This window comes from Protopterus annectens, chromosome 5.part0 (assembly GCF_019279795.1).
Source record: "Protopterus annectens isolate FY-2018-M chromosome 5.part0, PAN1.0, whole genome shotgun sequence".
Taxonomy (NCBI): Eukaryota; Metazoa; Chordata; order Ceratodontiformes; family Protopteridae; genus Protopterus; species Protopterus annectens.
The window spans coordinates 267,914,552-267,933,271 of NC_056735.1; positions in this window are offsets into that span (position 1 = coordinate 267,914,552).

Below are 18,720 nucleotides of genomic sequence, written 5' to 3' on the forward strand. Positions count from 1 at the left end.
AAAACAGCGTGCCACTGTAATCGCCAGGGAACACGGTGGAACAGGTGGTGGGCCACCAACCCAGACCCCGCTCACACACACCGAGGAGCTACTGGCCAGTCTGGGGACACCCTCAGGACAGCATCCACAAACACTAGCTGCCATCGTGGAGGTGGGTGTCTCCCAACCAATGAGCCTGGAGTTGCCTGGTAAGTCAGTACTGCACATATGGCTATTATATCCCATTTAGGTGCATGTATCACTGTACATTATGTAATGTAACAGCATATGCAAGGTATGTGGACACACATGCTGCAGACTACAGTATGCTACCCTGTGTATGCAGACATGTGCATACTATATGCTATTGTACAGGCGACTGTGTTAACATGCACAGTGCACCCTGTGGCTGTCATACAGTCATGGATAATGTTCATACTGCTGTGTCACCCCATACAGGTACCTCTGGCATGCTGCACAGACATGAGTCCATTGCAGGTGAGACTGTCATCAGTATCAGGGATGTTAAAGCATATATCTGTTCGCCATGTGGCCAGTTAACACTTGTACACTTGATGTTCATTCTAGTCACGATATACAGGTTGCATCACCCATCATTCACACAGGCCACCCATGTGCAATATATACAAATGAAATGATACACCAACATGAAACCACAGTATTTGTCATTGCTACATGTGTGGACAGCTGTGCATACAATGGTGGAGGTGTTCTACAATGGATGCATATGTACTATACATTGGAACAACACGTGTGGTACGCAAACAGTACCACACAGTGAGCTGTGTTATGGGCAGCCCACAGGAGTTACCATTGTGTTATATGCCCCTGCAATGGGTGCACACATTGTGATGTGCCATCTGACATGTACCAGACACATAGTGTTTTGGCTGCAATATTGTCACACTATCCCATAACCCATACCCCACATACCAAACATACAACCCGTTGTCTGCATAGCCCTGTGGATGGTGACATATCTGACATCTATGGGTGTATGTCATATGGGACAACACAGACATGTGTGATAGACGGCCATCACACACATTTGTCCAACACATGTGCACACATGGCCATGGGGGATGGCCAAAGACATGTAGCCACACAGTAGATGTGATATGTATACACCCTGTTTCACATTGTCCACACATAGTCCAATTATAGTCTTAGTTGACCGATTATACAGTTGATGTGGTACACTGGACATCCTAAAAGCCTGTGCACAGCTACTGGAGGTGTCACTGACGTCTACCATATAAGATGTGTTGAACATCACGACTGTGTCATAGCATGACAGTAGTCACCTGTACAGCTTCCACAGACATTGACACCACATCATGCCACAGATACTGTACATTTCCCTTGCTGCTGCAGGACATCACCATTACCTGTGCACCTCATGTGTGTGGTACATGAATGTCATGTGGGAAATGGTGAATTGACAAGTCTGCTATGTGTGGACATGGTTGGCAGGCAGCTAAGACTCTGTAGTAGTTGTGCAGGGGTGTCGACTGTAGGTCCTCCAGTGATCTGTCACATGACACAGCATGGTTTGGTGTGTATACACCTCAGCATCGTGCATCATAATCCACAGTAATGTCATGGGTATGCATGCAGTTATGGCTGCTATGCAATGTGTACATATTATGCACTGTATAGCAATATAGATGCCTCATGATGCCATGCAATGGCACAGTGTCTGTACTTCACACTGTACAGCAATGTAGACAGATCACACTACCCTTCCATGCTCATGCACATTTGCTGAACATGCATTCTATCTGTAGGGCGTATAGACAACACTGCAATGTAATGCCCATTACGATGCTGTACATGTGTCAGGACACCATTGTGTCAGACATGTATGCATGTTAATGCACACATCAGTGGATTACATGTCATGGTCATGTCAGCCATGTGTACTGTTATCCTGTTCTGGTCCACATGGTGTATCATGGGGATGCATGCATACTACCATGATTGTGTGAACTGCATGGCTACTGATATGACACCTGCTTGCTATAGTGTGCACCCCAGGGAGGTATGGTAACTAACATATTAATGTCTGAGCTGCATGCCGTCTGCTGTATCACAGACATGCTGCATGCCGTCTGTCAAATCACATGCATGGTGTTTGTGTGTGTCTGTGTCTGTGTGTGTCTGTGTCTGTGTGTGTCTGTGTGTGTGTGTCTGTGTGTATGTGTCTGTGTGTATGTGTCTGTGTGTGTGTGTCTGTGTGTGTGTGTGTGTGTGTGTGTCTGTGTCTACTTTGCATTCACAGGTGATGTAGGTGCATTACCCTCCTGCGGTCCATCTGATGTTAGTGTCCCCACAGATACTAGCAGTGATGAACATATGCATGAGGTACAGGCAGGGTTGTCAGGGGCTGAATCTGTGCCAATTGTTGCCATCCCAGCTATGTTCCCCTCTTCCCTGCACACAGTTCTGCTGCCAACACATACCGCATCACCAGTGGCCATAGAGGAAGGACAGTCAGCGTCTGTTAGCATGGGACAGGAACATGTGGTGGCTACAGAAGGTGTGTCTCCACACCATGGTGTCAGTGTAATGACAGCAGATGTGCCACACAGGCATGCGGCCGGTGCTGCTCGTAGGAGGACCTCTGGCAGACATGCACCTGCAGGACAGAGTGCAGCAGCTGGTATCACCAGACGCATGTTCCAGACTGTAATGGCAGCACAGGCATGTGCTGAATGCCAGAACAGAGAAGGGCAGAGGCTGCAGAGGGCTGCTATCTGTACCCTAAATGACAACATCCAGGCATTGGCAAATGCTCAACAGCAGATTGCTGATGTTCTGGACAGGCGATTGGGTGACATGGTCAGAATCCTTGACCGTGGCATGGCAATCTGAAAGTGTGAGCTGTCTGTGCTGGAACATCTGGTAGGAGTGAGGTGTAGGCCACGTGGATGTAGACCAGCTACACCACCTAGTGCAGGTCAACGTGAGCATGCCACCTCACTTGCCCGCTCCCATAGTGCTGGTAGCAGTAGCAGTTCCCAGTGGGGACACGGTTCCAGTGGACATGTGTCATTGGACAGTAGCCAATCTGTACCTCTGCCTGGTAGTGCCTGTGCAACCCCTGGCAGGCACAGGTCACATGGCCATGGCCGGACACAGTGAGCTGTACAACCTGGTCTGTACAATATGGAGCTGTCAATAATACCCCTGTGTAGGCCTCACAAAAGGCAAAACTGTGTGCACACATAGACACACACAGCAAACACATCTGTAGGGCACCACAACACCCACATGCATACTGAACAGACATGTCCAATCATATCACCGGCCCTTACCCACACACATGATGTCATCCATTGGTGCAGCCTATGCCCCTGGCAAACATTATCACCCTGTGCATATGATGAAGCCTGTGCTGCATCCCTGTAATCTGCACCATCGATGCAGGGACATGCTCAAATGGTCTGATGCACAGGGTGAACAGAATAGTGAGAGAAGTGTGTATAACATTAGTTGTGTATGAATTGTGAGATAAGTGTATATTACATTAGTTGTGTACTGTTAGCACGCACCAGACATACCATGTAGTACAGGTTTAGCATGCATTGTTATATGTTCACAGTATGTGTCTTGGTAACAACAATAACAGCATGTTGGCAATGATGCCCTGGTTCCCTCCTTATGGTCTACTTGCAAGTGCCTACAGGTAGCAGTGTTTGCAGTCTCCCATGTGTAACTGTGGAGTACTCACAGGCACGTAAGGCAATATCAGCATGCTATACGTAGCTTCAACCTCACTGTTGGAAAGGCTAACATACCACAGATGTCCACACATATACTGATCCAGACGCATGTGGGCAGTTTAATAGGCTACAGTGGCTAGAGACGTGACATCCATACCAGGTCACATCACAGGTATGTTGACATGGTACAGGGGTTGTACACAGCGGTCCAGTTGATGCTAATGTTAGAGGCCACCTGATAGCATGAGGCCTCACTGTGTAGCAGTCATACCCTGTCACATTACAGGAACATGTACATACTCTTGGGGTCAACAACACTGTAACGCACACCCCATAGTGTTGAGGTAAGGACCCCTGCCTATGTGGTCATCACCCTCACAATACTGTGCACCCACGCGATGCGACACAGAGAAAGAACATGTACAGGTAGCCAGTATGGCTGAGACCTATGGTGTATGTTCGACTCCCAGCCCTGCCAAGTGTGTGCCTCTGTGTGTGTGTGTGTGTTTCCAGCTGCCTGGGGACACAGTAATGCTTTTAGATGCCTCACACCACATACATTCCCTATCGGCGTCTTTGCCTTTGCAGATGATGTCACCCACCTAGAAGTACGCCTCTGGGAGTGCTGTGTTCAGTAATCTCGGTAGCGTGTTCTGTAAATGTGTAATGCTGTAGTGTGATAAGGTAGTTAGGTGCATGTTCGACTCCCAGCCCTGCCAAGTGTGTGTGTGTGCGTGTGTGTGTGTGTGTGTGTTTCCAGCTGCCTGAGGACACAATAATGCTTTTAGACGCCTCACACCACATACATTCCCTATCAGCATTTTTGCATTTGCGGATGATGTCACCCACCTAGAAGTATGCCTCTTGGAGTGCTGTGGTCAGTAATCTCGGTAGCGTGTTCTGTAAATGCATAATGCTTTAGTGTGATAAGGTAGTTAGGTGTATGTTCGACTCCCAGCCCTGCCAAATGTGTGTGTATGTGGGTGTTTCCCGCTGCATGACAACAGTACATTGCTTTTACACTATTCACTCTCCATAGAATCCGTACGGCGTCTTTGCCTTTGATGCTGATGTCAGCAAGCTAGACATATGCCTGTGTGAATGCTGTGATCTAGTAATCACGGTAGTGCGTTCTGTAAATGCGTAATGCTGTAGTGTGATAAGGTAGTTAGGTCTGTGTTCTAATCCCAACCCTGCCAAGTGTGTGTGTGTGTGTGTGTGTGTGTGTGTGTGTGTGTGTATGTATATATATATATATATATATATATATATATATATATATAATATAGATAGATATGTATGTGGATATTAGCACTATTGAATGTGCTGCATTATCTGTGCATGATCACCTTGGATGTATCTAAATCTGCTATGGCTCTGTGATAGTGCACATACTGTGTGCTGTAGTGATCCTGGGTTATAGTTGTGTAGTGACCAGATATTTTGTTGCTGGGTATTACAAGGGACATTGAAAACAATGATAGTACAGCAGCTTTAAACAGTCATGTGCACATATCAGCAACAGTCAGCAGTGGTTATTACATTGGAGGATGAGTATGGCTCATATAACTATGTATTAAATGACAATACTATGCAAATCAGGTTAACATTACTGACTCCCGTTTATCCACAGGTTGTGATACAGATCCCAAGAATGTATGTGTATACATTGCCAGGTGCAGGACTGGAATATTGTTGAATGCATGGAGAGGTGTCCATGGCCAGAAATGGCGATCTGTACAGCCTAGCAGGTACAGTCTGTGACTGTCCCACAACCTCCTGCATATGGCTGACACATGCTGAAACTGTGTACATGGAGACACACACACATAAAACAAACAGCTAGTGCTAACACATACACACACACACATATTGCATCAACATTGGGCCATGCAAAAACTGTTGTCCCTCACACACACACATACATACATGTTGATTGGATGGCTCAATGACAGGCTCTGGAAAAGAAACAACATACCCTGTGCATATGATGACACCAGTGCCACCTCCTGTAATGTGTAACATTGATGCAGGAACAGACTAACATGGTGCTGATGCACAGGGTGGCTTTATAGCGCTGTATTAATGTTAAAATGTTGTTAATACAAAGTGTGATATCCTTCTAGGTGTATGTAAGCAGGCATGATGCATTACAGCTATGATCATCAATGTAGTATAGTTTACAGCACTGTTACTTCTGAAGATTTATTATCCATCCATGTGCCATTTGACTGACGTGTGTAGTATTGGCAGCATGTGTTTCAGAGTATGCAGTACGTGTGTGATGTGTGTAGTACAGATTTTCATGTATTTATTTGTGAACATGGTGAAGGTGCACTGTCTGCATGTACATGTATAGTGGACACATTGGAATGGTGACATGCACTGTATTACACACTGTTAACACTTCATAGTTTCTATTGGTAGCCAGTATGCACTATAATACACATATTGTTGTACTTGTCTACACATGTGTGTATGATATGGTTTTACACGGTGCTGTGGGTGATACTGTTCTTCTTCTTCTTTCGGCTTTTTCCCGGTTAGGGGTCGCCACAGCGGATCACCTTGTCCGCACATTAATTGGCAGTGGAGTTTTACAGTGTCGAGTTGCCAGCCCGGCGCCCAACCTTCCACAGAAGGCACACTCACACGCACACCTAGGGCCAATTTAGAGTGTCCAATCCACCTGCAGCATGTCTTTGGGATGTGGGAGGAAACCGGAGCACCCGGAGGAAACCCACGCGACCACAGGGAGGACATGCAGACTCCGCACAGAAGGCACCCCAGCCGAGGATCGAACCGGAGAACCTCTTGCTGTGAGGCAGCAATGCTAACCACTGCACCACCGTGGCCGCCCTGCTGTGGGTGATACTGTTACTATCTGTAATTGTTTTGCATTATGGTAGTAGACACGACCTCAACAGTCTGAATAACCAATTGTTATATGATATCTTCACAACTGACCCACACATGTAGGACACACAGTAGCATGTGGATCCTTCATGTACTATACTATACCAGTAAGCACTGGTATTGACCGCCACACATTGCTGAGACCATTACTGTTCGACATATAGCCATGTTAGTTACAAGCAAAGACAATAGGGATATTCTTGTCCACATCTGAAAATCCATACTGTGGCCTACAATGCATTCTGCACATGACACAGTTATTCTACACAAGGGTATCATACAGACAGATACATGTTATCCAACCCATGCTGTAAACCTATAAGGCTAAAATGAGTTAGTCATCCACATTTACTACACATACTATACCAACAGTAACACATAGGTATTAGATCCCAATATGTATAATGGGTAACAATGTGTACATATAGACAAGTGCTATGTCATTTGTCCTTTGATATTTGCATTTACAATGGTATTTTGAAATACGTCACTGTATCACATAAGCAATGAGAGGTCTGCATGCATATCCACCAAGGTGGTTGTACAACTATGATGAATGTCCATTATTGACAGACTTTGCTGTGTTTGAACTGTTCTGCAGTAAAACACATACATGAACAGTCACTCACACTATCTATATAAACTGTCATGTGTGTGTGTGACACAGATGACCTAGGCCAAAGACAATTCTGGTACATGTAGTTGACAAGTGCTTTAATGCTCCACCAGATGTGTCCAGGCACCAGAACTGAGCAGCACAAACACATGCTAGATTACATTTTCTGTTTGTGCATCTGCCTCGTTACGGCATTCCTGTTCATGTGTGTGTACATTTCTGATGTGTGTCATCAGCCACAGTTGAACTGCACATCCAGCATCCCCCACTAGGTGACCATGAGGGTTGTCCCCATTGCCAAATGTTTTGTACAGCTGCGTCAGATGCCACATATGGGAAGCATTGTAGCTTCCAGGGCAGCCAGCACACACATTCAGTATTATGGGCTGGCCATCACACACAAACCGCCACTTGATGGAGGGGAAGCCCTTGTGGTTGATGTAGGCCCTACCACACTCACTGGCTGGTGCTTTGATGCATATGTGTGTGCAGTGTATTGCACCCACTACCCAGGGTATTCCACTATTGTGTGGAAAAGACACATATTGCTACCCAATACCTCACGGGAATAGGGGATATATACATGATCACTGACATGTGCTGACATGGCATTCATGAAATGGGGCAGTACCCTGGATGCTGATGTTTGTGAAATCCACATCATATCACCAGTTGATCTCAGGAAGGTACCTGTTGCTAGTATCCTTAGGGCAACACATACCTTGGTTTCCACTGGGATGAGTTTCCCTCTGTTGGTTCTGTGTGTGAGACATGGCCTGCACGGCTCAACAATCTTCTGCAGGCGGTCTCTGTCCACTCTATAGCGCTCCACTATCTCCAGCTCATGTAGCCCCTGGTAGGTTACCCTGTGCCTGCACACTCTTCTCCATCTACTCACTGTGTCTTGCTGAGCAGTATTCACATTGGCACAACCCTCACCATGTTGCATATGTTGACGTATAATAGCAATGGCAGCCCCTAACATTATGTTGTCTCAGTTAAGCTTTTTCAGTTTTCACTTCTCTTAGTATACTACAGTGTTGTAGTGTATCTGAGGAAAACATGGTGGAATGTTGTTTGTAGAGTTGTAAGTGCTGTGCTGTGCTGGCCTACTGTACTGGCTGTGTAATATGCTCATTCTGATTGTTTTCACCTGCTAGCTGTGGTAGTTCTACTTGGTTAACTTACTGCTATTTGTTTACCTTCCTTTTCACTGTCTGTTTCCACAGTGAGCAGCGCCGAGCATAGGAGCACAGAAAAGTGCACATCCACTTCCACGCATGCACACAGGCTTATACATGCTTACAAATGCTTACACTGGCTTACACAACATTACACGGGCTTCAACAATCTTACACTAGCTTACTCGTTCTTCAACGCGTGCACACGGGCTGACATGCGTGCACACATGCTTACTCGGGCTTACAGGTGCGCACAGGCGCAAACACACTGTAAGCAGGTTTGCAAGAAACTTCAGTGATATTCATGGTGTACACCGTCAGTTTCCTGACTTTACCTAGGATAAATCATAACACGCCTCTTCCACTGATGAGTAACTGACAGCAAACATGTGACACACTGCTCCAATAAGATTACAGTGTTTTATACATACACACTCATGATGTCACCTATCTTCTACTCTGATAGTCCCCTTAACCTACTCTTACACTGTAGAGGCTTGGCCCATATGGCATGACAAATTGTGATTCACTATCCTCAGCCTCAATTGCATAGGATTGCCTACTAATGCTTGGTTACATCTCTGAAAGAGCACTTCCACACATAGCAACCAGTACTCAGTAGCCATGCTGTCTTCAGCTTGCCATTCACCTGCATGGCAAACTAACTTTTAACTCAAATTACAATTTGTATGTATATTTTAAATATTTTTCTTGTTTTGAAAGTGCAGCGCATTTTCGCGCCGCTGCGCTATGCTTAAACACCGGAGATCGGGGGAGGACAAATAGAGTTTTATTAATTTCCAATGGAAAAAAATGCCACTGGCCTTATATTTGGCCATTGGCATGCTTCTTCAACTAAATTCATCCTTTATTTGCAGCTGACATTGCTCCGTTTAGCTACTTGCAGAACGTTACTCGGTTAACATCCGAGTACATTTCTGCACATAACTCTACTCTTGCACGGACAGCTTACTGTTTCATGTATCGCAAATTTTACATCATTTGCATAGCTTTCACCTACAAATGTGGTAATTTGCATATCCTAACATTGTCTGTGCAACGTTCGTTTTAGGGGCTGTCTTACACGCCCCTACAGGAAATTGCTGAATAGATCGGCAGACATCTTGCCTTGCTCTATTCTTACTCTACTTGTACATGCCGGCCAAGGCTTCATGAATCCTGGACTAAGCTTTGCTGTGTGCTAATATGTATATTTGTAGAGTATGCATGGCTGTAGGTATGTTTTGACCTGCTACATCTGACATTTCTACAGAGCAGCTCCCACTTTCATCATTTGTAGAGGTGACAGCCTTATAGGAACTATATATACAGCTGTGACATTTGACAAATCAACACATACCTGCGGTCAATACTAAACTGACTACTTCAGCGCTTTTCATACCTTCAGATTTTTCTTGTAGTATTATAGTCGATAATACTGTTTCCTATAACATGTATCTGTTTCTGATACAATATATATCATTTTATTACACCACTACACACAATATATGAAGAAATCACAGGCCAGATGCCATTACATTCCTTTTGCAGGACACACCCACCCAGAGTGTTGTGTTCCTCACAAATGCTAACAGGTGCTAATCAGAACATATTATGCTATCATCTACCTTATGTGTTCGCCGGTATTTGCGCTTTCCGTCAGTGGCAGAACTCACATGCGAGTGTGGGAGACTGAACACTGTATCGGGGACACTGCATAACACCCTGAGGGACACATTTATTTTGTTTCTATTAACCTTCCACATTGACTATTACAGGGCATAAGTATTCATTCACATTTATTGAGGTACATGCTTTTGACTTATACATGTTTTGTCATTTGTCATCACGTCTTTCTTCACACCTGTCCACCTAATATCACTAGTTCTGTACATTTATTTAGGACATGGTTACCTTCATACCTCTGAACTGTACACATTTTGGGTAAATGTCCTGAACTTAGGCTTATAATTTTGTTCCTTTTTTCATAATATTGTGCCTTTCTGGTAAATTAGTGGCAAGTCATTAAGGACTGTGAAGTTAGAAAATAATGACAGACATTAGTATTTTATAATTAATAACCCTCAAAACATCCATACTAATGAATAATCCATTATTCTATCAACATTCTAACTTTGTAAGAGGAATATTTAAACTATTCCCTATTTGTACTTATTTTAAAATGCATTTGTCCAGATGTCTTATTCTGAAAGGTTGAGAGGTATGGTTACCATCTTAGTCGTATGCATGTACGTCCATGATAATCACTTACAAGATACTGATATAAGTCCCTACGTCTTCCCCCAATGGTTTACACAATATCCAGTAGATGGGTTCTTCATTTTTGGAAGATATAGGCGTGTGCTATACCCACATAGGAATATTAATCACTCCCATGGGGCGGACCTAATAAATCTGTGCCAACCAACACCTAGGCACCTAGGCCCATTATTGCATACCCATGATTCCCATACCTGACACCCCTCCACAGTAGTCATAAGACATATTTAATGTGAGCGATAGTAAAGTATGAAGACACTTCTAAGCACTATCCACTCTCCACGTATCGGGACATATGTCATACATTCTGTCAACCCATGTGTTATTACACTTGCACAAGTTACTGTTGCATGTACAGCTATATTGTAGTTGCAGATGACACTTCTTTGCAGCAATCAATGCAGGACGGTGCCTGTAAAGAATCACAATTTTTGGAGTCCTGCAAAGGACACCTATATCCATGTTTAAAGAGTAGAACTTGCAGATCTGGCACACTGGTACTTTCTGGGCAATGGTTTGGAAAGCAGCAGTGTATTTACCTTTATTGCATGCCTGTATGTCTATCCATAATAGTTATGATGTAAGCTATTCATGTACATGTGTTATATCTACAAGGACATATGTTTATATGTTTGTTATGTATATATCAATTAATGTTGTATGTGTGTATATATATATATATATATATATATATATATATATATATATATATATATATGTGTGTGTGTGTGTCTGTACATTCTTTATTTCATATATTTATTTAGTTTAAGTCTGTGGATATATATCTATACACATATATATATCCATATATAGATATATAACTAACGTGTAGAAAACAGCATTCATTTGCTATGCTGTGAGCGGATTACACACGCGCAGGAGCACTTACATATCCTTATTGTGGGTTACATATGTTTACTAAGTCTTTGTGCTTACGTGGGCTTTATTGATTGTGCCAGTACCAGTAAAATATCTGTAATCCGGTTAACGGACATATGCGAAACACACGTTCACCTTTACATATTTAAATGTCTTTACAGCACAGATGCATTCATTACACTTTAAAATTATATGTGCTGTAGTCGTAGTTGAACCGGGACTGCATTCACGTTGGCCGGATGCTGTAACCACTATACTATTGGTGTTCTGACTCATTTATATGCATACCCATAGTACATAGCTACATTAACATATGCCTCACTGCTTCACTTACAACACAGGCATCCATTCTCCTGCTGGGAAAAATGCGGTACTACATATTACACATTCCCTATTCCCTACTGCTCTGGACCCAAGCTGCATATTTAATCAGTCAAAGGATATTCAGAACTCCAAGGCTTACAGTCCTGGCACATACAAGTCTTTGATTGTCAGGGTGTTCATGTGTTGATCTGGGTTTAGGCTTGTCCGCCTGGTGAACGGAACTGCCCTGACCATGTTCAAATGTCAGACAAAGCACATGGACAGAGTTTGTCCATTTTATAAATTTTTACCTGTGTTTACAGACACAGGTGTTTAGGCACCTGTCAGCAGCTTATTATGTTGGCAATACATAATATGGGTGGGGGTGGTTACAATACATAATCCACGGTGAGTGGTGTTCCCATTCACATTTGACTACTTCCTGTATTCATTCATACGAGGATTATTATTTTGGACATGAATTAACTACAGGTATGCAGTAGTACAGTAAACAAATGTGAAGGTTTGTTACTGTAAATATGTACAGACCTCTGTAATACTCAGGGACTACCCTACATCCTTCACAGAATTCATGCTAATGTACATACTGTTATTCTGTCAACTTTCGAAGTTTGTGAGAGCAATATTTACATCTGTCCCTATTTGTCCACCCGTCATTTTAGGCTTTGTCCAGATTTTGTTGCTGTAATAGGTTGAGAGGTGTGGTGTCAGTATGTGATTGAGTAGAATATATTCTGTCGATAATTCATGTGGGGAGACCTGCATGATGGACAGGTGTTCTGTCCTGCATAATATGTTATGCATGTCTGTCTAGAAACTGAACAGTACCGTGACTACACATACAACTTTTGTCCAGATGTGTACAGTACTAGACATCGTGGTGTGTAAACAACTCTGATGTTTAAACAGGTTACTTATCCCACGCGGGATGTACACAAATTTTGCCAAAACATGAACGCGCGGGCTTTTGGATTTACGAAAATGTGATGGGATGTTTACAAATGTGGGATACATAGTTTGCAATCCTGACACTGCCTAGGGTGATACTTCCTACTACATATGGGTAATACTCGCTATGTGTAGGTGTACGGCTGCGCAAGGCTGGTAGCCTTAGTATGGCTGGATTTGGTGGACATTCGGACATGGGTGTATGTTGTGTGCTATAAAGGGGATGTTGGGTATTGCATTATGCATGCATGGGTTTTGCATTTGGATGTCCCAGTTCCACATATACCATCCTATGTGTATGTGCCAGTTACGTTCCTGTTCATGTGTACAGCACATTTTAATATTCATATGTTTGTGTGATTTTGGTATACAATATGGACTGTCAGGTTACTTTACGATTGTTATATGTTTGTTCTTTGTGTTTCTTTCTGATTCACATTGGATTGGCACATTTTCCATTGGGCAATGTGGGGTAGTTGTAGTATTACTACGTGACTTTGCAGTATAGCATATACCACGGACAGTGCATGGGACAGAACTTCACTTCTTTGACAATAGTACAAGTTATTTGTTTAGTATTTAAGCTGCTTACATCATTTCATTTAGGATGTAGGTGTTTAAAATACAACATCACTGACTTATGCATGTATCACTAATAAGTTAGGGAATATATTTTGTCATGATATCTCAGGCCAATTCTCATTTGTTTTGTTATTGTCAGCAGGACAACACTGGCCACAGACTGTCGCACAGAGGTGCGGGTGGTAACCCTCACTTCGCACACTGCTCCGTCATACACCTCCAGATTGGTCTATTGTGCATCCGACAAAGTCTAGCCTTTAGGGATTATTACAGTTTGCATACACCCACACACATATTACAGACACTTCCATCCATCCCTTGTTTGGTTGCTGTCTCATGGCACTGTCAAGGGAACACATTGCATAAAGTACATATGTCAGGTAATTGCATGGTTGTGGGGACTACTGTGGCATTTTCAAATTTAAACATGGCTGCACAACACGCACATAGGTACACACACACGACTTATCTTTCATGACATGTAATGTCCACCCGGGTAATTCCCGTTGTACCTTCACACATGTGGACAAGAATGGCTTGGACCGCATATGTCCGGAGTTTGCTGACATGCTATGGACATAGTTAGTGTTGCCACCTTTTCATGTGGCCGGGATGGCATATCTTCCGGACAGTACTCAGATTGTATGAGAGAACACATATCCACAGACTGTACTACGGATGCTGCTGTCATTTTATGCATACATGTTGGCTTACTTTTGTGGCGGTTTATATGCTCCTTCTGTTTCATTTCCTTGTTTATATTTGTTGTTATATGTCATGTCCAGTACGGACATTTGTTGTATGTGATTATTATGCGATGTAGGACAAATTATATTATACGGTCGCAGGGTACTTTACACTTGTGATGTTTTGCTATGGCCACAACTGCCAGCTGTGTACTATCACTACCAATATGGGACTGCTGTTGACCCTGTCCATGGGGCTGGTGGTGTGTATTGGCAGCGCGCTGACATGATGCGCTTCACTTCCACTGGGTGTAACCACTTACAGTGCAATACATTATGGACACACAATTTTAAATATCATTTGTTCCAAGGATGGAAACTCCATAATGTGTTGCATGCATTTCTGTTTGATTCTCAATTTTGTGTGGCCAGGAACTGTCTTGCATGCTTTGCATACGTTTCATTATCCATGGACACTGATAGGTGCGATTACTATTGCAGGCAGACTATAATATTCAGCAGTTTAGGTTGCTCATTGACAGCCGACATTAACACGCCTCCGGGCGCAACTTAGAAATGCCCCATGCACTCGAGCACGTTTCTTATGCACGTGGATGTGGCGGCAGCGTGCCTTCATTAATATGCATATGGCGCTACTACACCATATATATGCTGCACGGCCGGCGCAAGCCTTACGCCGGCCTTGCGTCGAGCTTCATGAATCCTGGGGTATGTCTTTATTTGTGCATTGTCACTGGTATTACCCGTGTTCTCAAATTCCACAAGACAAAGATGAATAACTATGTCACCTGTTACATATTTTCTTTTTTTTTTTCCAAATCTTTTTTATTTTTTGTTGTTACATTAAACAATTTGTAAAATACAATACACAGTAACAGATGATAATAAACTGAAAGTAAACCATTTACAAAGTTAGATGAAGCATCTGTTCATTCTAGTAATAGACAAGATTCTTTAAAGTTCATTTTCTCTATATGAAGAGTGACATAGATGGACAGCAGAACAAGATAAACAGACATATGAGAAATATGACAATATTAACATTGTTAATCTACAATGTAGCTTTTTGCACATAGTCAGACTGTATTAGATAACTATACAGTGTTATAGAATACAAGAAAAATCAACAGAGAAAGAAAAAGTAAACACACACACACACAAACTTCTATATACAACTATTTACAAATAGTGCTACAATATAATGACAGAATTCTATTTACATAGGTTCATAGGTTCATAGGTAGATACTAGGCTATCTTCCCTAGGGCATTTATAAGCCTAGCCAGAATGTGTTGGCTTTCACCACCCTTTTAGACTAGATTCCCGAGCCTATTTCCAGCAGGGTCATAGAAGTGATCCCAAGAGTATATTTACGATTTCCCATCCACTCATCAAGATTTCTCTTGAAGAGGGTCAGCGAGAGGCTCTGCCTAACATGAACCAGGATTCTATTCCAGAGCGAGGAAAGCCTCTGGGATATGACTCTATCCCTCTAGCAGGTCCTATTTATTGTTGTGCTTAGGTTTAAATCCATGGAGCATGATAGTTCTCATCTTTGTATGCATCTTATATACATGTAACCATTAGAGAACACAGCGGAGTAAAACTCTGATGAGGAGGAGACTGATGGTAATACTATTAAAGGACAATGAATATAGAAAAACATGGTTTGCTATGTTAAGATGCAGTCAAGGGTAATACTCCAGAACCTGAGGTATTGCAGGCGCTTGTTCACATTGTTAGTGGTTAGTTTATGAGATAAGATATACTTAGATGCCATGTTTTTAAAGTTGCCCCAATCTAGTTTAGATTGATCTAACCAATTCTGTGCAATATAGAGTTTGGTTAACATGAAGAGAGCAATCTGTATCCTGAGATCAGTAGAGGTTATGTCCTCATGGCATATATGAAGTATAGCAATTCCCAGGAGAGAATGGATTTGCCCTAGCCCATTTTTTAAGTTTGATCCTTAGGGAATTCCATGGATTCTGAGCATATTTACAGTACCATAGTATGTGCAGGAGGTCAGCTTTAGCTGTGGGCAAATAGGGCAGAAGGGTGAAGTGTTAGGAAAAAAAGAGATTAAATGTTTTGGAGTATAGTAAGCATTATTATTAATTCTTTAACTGGGTGTATAATATTTTCTTAAAAGGGGCAAAAGTGTTTGTGTTTTTAATTGCTTGAGAGAGATGAGCATCTGTCAGGTCAGGGTTTTTGTCTCTCCAATATTGTGCAGATATAATAGAGGATTGGTATCTAGCTGTAGAGACTAGTTTGTAAGTGATTGAAAACATCTTCTTTTTGATTTTTAGACATCTCAGGAGTCAGGTGGTCAAGTTTATTTCTTCTCGTAACTTATTTGGAAAGCATCCTAAGGTTGAAATTAATTCTTTGATTTATCTCAAGATTGTTGTGTATTTGCTATTTAAGTTAAGTTTTATTCTGATTTCATTAAGGGAGTCATCATTAAGCTGAAAGAAATCCCATACAGTTAAGATTTTAATTTGAGGGAATTGATCTAGGTTTAGCATTTTGTTAACCAGTTTTGGATTTGGGTTCAGGTGAATGGGCTGCAAGAGAATGAGTGCATTTGACAGACCCAATGAGGCAAAGAGTTTTTGAAATATAATGATCTTATGCTTAATTAGGTTGTGTAATTTAATGTCTTTTAATAAAGATTTATTTATTAAGGGTAATGCTTTGGGGTTTATTTTACAACTTTTCACATGAACCTGCCAGAGACCATTTCATGGAGGAAAGCAAGTTATTTTGTTTGAATTATGGTCCACAATTAATATGATTCTACTGGCACAGATTATGTCGTAACACAATCTGAAATTGGGTATCCCCAGTCCTCCCTTGTTTTTTGGCAGCATTAATCTTGATAAGGAGATTTTAGGATTGTTAGGGAACCATATAAATTTAGTTAAGGTTCTGTTCATTTTTTTGAAAAAGTTTAGTGGGATGATATTGTCTGTTGAATTAAACTGGAACAGTATTCTGGGTAGAATATTCATTTTTAGTTTTGCTATTTTAGACAAGAAGGGGAAATTCAAGTTTTCCACCTGGTTAAATCCTTTTCTATGGATGGTCATATTCTAAGGAGGTTATTTTGTAGGGAGTTTTTATGATTATGGTTAAATACTATCCCTAGATATTTAAGAGTATAGTTCAGCTTTATTTGAGATATGGGAAACAGAGCTTCTTTATGACTGTTCGGGTTAATTGGAAAAATAAGAGATTTTGAGGAGTTAATTTAATAGTTGGAAGTTTTCAAGAAGATTTCAATTGTATTTTGGACTTTAGTAAGATCAGTGTTGGGAGAGCTGGAAATATATAATGAGGTCATCTGCAAATGCTGAAAAGGCAAGACTATTCCCCAGAATGTTGGGTATATGATGAAAAGTTTTTTTGCATTAAGTATAAGAATAGAGGTTCACTACATATGTTAAAGCGGTATAGTCCTGTCTGGTGCCATTATTTAGTTTTATTTTTGATGAGTGTAGCTTATTGATTACTAGAGTAGTATATGAAGAGTTATATAAGATTTTAATTATATTTATGAAACTGTCTGGAAAGTTGAATTGTTGTAGAGTTAAGAATAAAAAAATCATGGTTTACTCTGTTGAAAGCCTTTGTGGCATCTAATGCCATAAGGTATAGGGGAAGTTTGTGTTTTGCAATAAATTGTATAGCCGCTTCTAGGGTAAGTGCATTGTCCCAAGTTTGTCTTCCCTTCATGAATCCTGATTGCTGTAGGGATGTAATTGAATGGATGATTTGTTTAATTCTATTGGCTAGAGTCATTGCCAGAAGTTTGACATCTACATTAATAAGTGAAACAGGTCTATAATTTGATGGATTAGATTTGTCTGTATTGTGTTTATGAATAAAGATGGTTTTGGAGTTGTTAGGATATAAATCAACAAAGCCATGTTTACAAATTTGATCAAAGACTTTAAGAAGGATAGGGACAAGTTTCAAGGCAAACTTTTTATAAAAATTCAAAGTAAACCCATAAGGACCTGGTGCTTTGTTACTTTTGAGACTCTTTATTGCTTCCATAATTTCTTCAGTTTTTAGAGAGGATTCGAGATTTTCAAACTGTTACTTTCCAATTTTTGGGAATGTAATAGCATTAAAGAAGGAGTTATGAGACTGTGGATCTGTTTTCTTCTGTGGTCCATATAGTCTATCATATATATTTTCAAAGATATGTGCTATATCTTGACTATTTGTGATTATTTCATTATTATGTTTAATTTTTGAAATTGTAGGTGGGTCTTGTTGAGCTTTTGTGAGTCTAGTTAATAATCTAGATGGCTGTGGAGTCTCTTCAGAATAGTTGGCTAGTAGTTTCAGTTCTCTGAATGAGAGATTTTGAGCAGGCAAATGATATAAGTCTTTCTGTTGGATGATGAGTTGGGCTTCAAGTTCAGGGCAGAAATTTTCTTGGAGCGATTTTTCAATTTCTTGGATTTTCTGTTTAATTTTGATCTCTTTCTCTCTAGCAAGTTTTTTAAAATACAAGGCCTTTTGGATCATCAGCCCCCAGATTTTAA